Source organism: Lagopus muta, chromosome 7, assembly GCF_023343835.1.
Source record: "Lagopus muta isolate bLagMut1 chromosome 7, bLagMut1 primary, whole genome shotgun sequence".
In the NCBI taxonomy this organism is placed as follows: Eukaryota; Metazoa; Chordata; class Aves; order Galliformes; family Phasianidae; genus Lagopus; species Lagopus muta.
This window is the reverse complement of record NC_064439.1, coordinates 38,039,154-38,043,112: the sequence shown is the minus strand read 5'-3', so window position 1 is coordinate 38,043,112 and position 3,959 is coordinate 38,039,154. Positions and strand designations below refer to the sequence as shown.

The 3,959-nt window shown below is 38.3% G+C and overlaps 1 long non-coding RNA gene across 1 annotated transcript; it reads left to right on the top strand.

The window, feature by feature from the left end:
* Positions 1-224: 224 nt before the first annotated feature.
* LOC125696044 (uncharacterized) lies at positions 225-3,694 on the top strand. Its single transcript, XR_007378171.1, has 3 exons — positions 225-307; positions 489-557; positions 2,551-3,694. It is a non-coding gene; the product is annotated as an uncharacterized LOC125696044 (long non-coding RNA).
* The last annotated feature ends 265 nt before the right edge of the window (positions 3,695-3,959 follow it).

Here is a 3,959-nt window from a genome sequence, read left to right as displayed (position 1 = left end):
TTCCCAGCATTCAAAAAGCATGACTTAAGTTATCCAAATCATTAGATTTTGCATAATAGTAAATTAGAGTACTTTTAGGGTGTATGGGAGCTGTTGAGTCACGGCCTGAAGCACTGATTGACCACCTGAGGCAAGCATTGAATCAGCCATGGGAGCACAGGTGAAGGCGATTCAGGTGTGTGACCAGAAGGGGTGGAGCCTGGTTGTACCTCTCCTAGACCCCATTTAAGGGCTGACTGCCATTTGGGAAGGGTCTCTTTCTGGAGATCCTTTCTTTTGGAATTTTCTACTGCGAGCCTAGGACATGGTTGAACATTTTGTTTTTTATTGTCTCTTTCCACTGTGATAACCTTTTGAACTATAAATCTGCAAAATACAATCCTAGCCATGCCACTCTTTTAACTGTACATTTGTTAATTATACATAGGGTCATGGCAAGATTTAGTTTCTGTACTGAGGAGTGGAAACAATCTCTTCTTTTTTTCTAGATAAAAGAGTACTGAGGTGTCTAGATGATCACTCGGTCCTGGAAATTTGACATATGAAGACAATGCCAGGTACTGTGAGATTTGTGCTAAATCTGTAATGTATAACGCAATTGAACACTGTTAAAAATGTGGAATTAACTTGAAAAAAGAGCAAAGAGAGCACCAAGTAGGAGATAAAGTAAAGATGTGAATCAATCTTTGAAATTAGATCATGCTCAACTTAAAATTGTTGAACAAATTGTATGTCATATGATCGACTTTCTTAAGCTTGTGCTCAACTTATTATTCCCAATAATTTATTGTGATACACTTAGTTCCATTTATGGATTAACATCAAAATTGATTTCTACAATTCTGTTTATTTTTAATAAGTGTTTGCTCTGCTGCTTAGCTAAGCACGTGTCTTCTATGATAAACAGTATTTACTAATTTACTAAATATGAGAATATTTACATGAGAATATGTTTAGCATTTACTAAACAGTATTTAGTGCACCTTGCCATTTCAAATGGGCCTTGTGGTAGATTCCATGTGAATGTGTTTCAGGACTCAGCTGAAGCATCTCTGAGTCTTGATTGTTAGAAGGAAAATTCATAATTGCAAACCGTAGCTTTTAAATATCTTGAAGAAGCATGCCTGGATTTCACAAAGACTAAGAATCCTTCACTTCTTGAAAGTGAATAGCTCTGTGCTTAGAACCTGAAGAAATGAATGAATTAGATTCTTCTTGTTCACTGAGCAAAATGTCCTCAAAATAGAGATGTGACTAGAGAATTAGACTATGCATCACTATTGTTTTAATCTAATTTTGTGTAAGAAAGCACAAGGAAGATATGCAGTGCAGTTACTTCAATGCAGATACATAGCCATGCTTTGACAGCCTTGGTGCAAAGGGTGTGTTCCTGTTTCCACTGGCGCTGAGCACGTTCATGAGCAGATCACCTGACACTGCTGGATCAGGCATTCTCAATCTTGAGTTACATTATCTGCAGAGCAAGATGTAGTCTTTACTTTATTCATGGTTATGCAGGACCTATTTCATACTGAGACCAGAATTGCTGATGCAGTTTTGCTTTTGGGAGCTGGGACACAACTTGTTAGAACGAATTTGTGTAGGTGATTCATTAGAAGTTCATGTTGAGATCAACTCCACCGTGGTCCTAACTCATCTTTGTGCAGAAATACAAAGAGTTTGAAGGAGTATCAACAGAAAAGATATCAGTATCTTTGTCTCTCTTATTGTGACTGCAGTAAAATAAATGATTCAGTGTTAAGATGGATGGAAATATATTTTCAAGCAATTTCTTTTTTTCAGGTTTTTCAGATTTATCTTTGTAATTGTTTTGAGTTCTCTTGGTTTTGCTTTTTAAAGCACTCAGACTACATCAGATGATTTTAAGGCTTTTTGTTGTTTTATTTTGTATGTTTGTTTTGTATGGATAAACAGGAGGGCAGTCAGGTGATCTCTCAGTTTCATAATTCTTTACAAAAAGCTCTTAGTTTCTTAATTTTTTCCATAAACAATCTGATTAATGTTTTTGAATCTGTGAAAGCTGGAATTATTTTGTAACTATATCTAAATAGTAGAAAGCATCTATCTTCACAAGTAATGTCTCAGCAATTAAATGCATTAGCAGTATGGCACAATTACAAGGAATATAAATCATACAGCCTAACTGAATTCATGGATTATTTTTTTTTAATCAGTGTACACTCTACCTAATGACAACAGAATATTTAGCCTGTTGGTGAATTCTGTCTTTATTGTCTGTTTTAAAGTTTCAGCAGGCTTTTTGTGCAACTTCTGCTCATGTTGTTGATCCCAGGTACAGACGTGCTTGCCTACAGCATGTTCCATAAATTAGATAATAGTACAGCCAGCCCTGGCTGTGCAGTGCAACTCGCTGCCACCCTGAGACATCAGCTCTGGGAGTTACTGAGCAGGCGGCGCTGTCGCTGTTGCCACATCATCTCTGATCTAGTCTGATTCAGCCTGCTGCTTCATAGTCACTTGAGGGGTTCCTTATGGGGATACTGAAGCAAAAACACTTCTTGCATCTAGGATGAAGATTTCTATTTTGGACACAAGGATCTCTCCTCCTGTGGGATTCTCAAGCAAAGACCACTGCCTGTTGTACCACCTGCTGGATGGAGCTGCTCTAGGGCATCATATACAAAAGTTTCCTTTTCTGCAGTTCTACTTTAAGTCTGGTGTAGTGTATATATACACACCTTATGTGTTCCCACAAGGCAGCAAAATTATGTGTGTAATTATGGGTAAGCAACATTTTACTTTATGCAAAGACGATTAGCCAGGTTGTTCCAGGAAGCAATCTTTGTAGCCCAGGTGTGGCACATGAATAAATTTTGCCCAAATCCCAGGCATGTGATGTTTCCTGCATTCATGCAAGATATCCTGCATTTCTTTCACTGGAATGCTGAGTCACATCTTCAGACATCACTGTCACCAACCAATGTAAAAATAGCCTGAAAAAATAGCTGAAGATTACACAACGCAGCTGTTTCCCTATACCAGATGTTACAGATCTACAAAATGTCTGAATTTCCCAATTTTGAATCCAAATTTCATCCCTGGAAATGCTTCAGGAGTTGTACGTTTTACTGTGATAGAGAGAAGCATGGTGACAAGACTGAGTCATTTGTAAGGTCAGCTTTGAGTTCACCCTTGAGTTGTGATTCTGTTAAAATAACAAGCAAAGATTTTGGAGTTGATCACTCTGTTACGTTTTTGTTTTAGTTGTAAATAATGTGGCATTTTTTACTTGACTGTTCAAAGTTTGTTCTTCCCAGATGAACATGCCTCCAAGAATGGGTATTGCCTTTGAGGTAGATTTTTTTTTTAATTGTCATTGGCTGAGTTCTTGATTACTGAAATCAAGAATGGCTCAGAGTCTTTTTGCCTTATCTAAGAAGTGCAAGGCGGAACACTTGGTAAATGTTTATGTGGGTTGTTTTTTGTTTTTTTTTTTTTTTTGGCCTATCTCTATTGCAGGGCAGGGAGGGGTTTGTTTGCCTCATCATCCTGTGATCTGAGGGTTTGTTTTGCAAAGGAGAACATGGGGATGGTTTCCTTGGGCTCTGAAGCCTGAGGCAGTGAGTGCTGGGAAACGTAATTGGGGCCCATTCTTAATATTTGTTGAAAGGCTTTTCTTTTTCTTACTATAAGCAAAGACAGACAAGTGGCAAGGCAAAAGCATGTCAGAAATAGGTGTTTTATATATAACTCAGTGCAGTACAAAAAAAAAAAAAAGACAAAACCAAATACAGTCCAGTTCAACTTTTGCTTTATGTCACTGTATTGTACTTGCTGCTCCTCTTCTCAAGATGACAGTCCTGGGACCCTGATGCCGACCCGTGGAAGATGGATTCCCAGACACAGCATCTGGCTCTTTGCATGAGTCCTGAGGCAGTCAGTTGAGCTGGTGGCCGTGAAGTTGCCTCTGGCTCTGA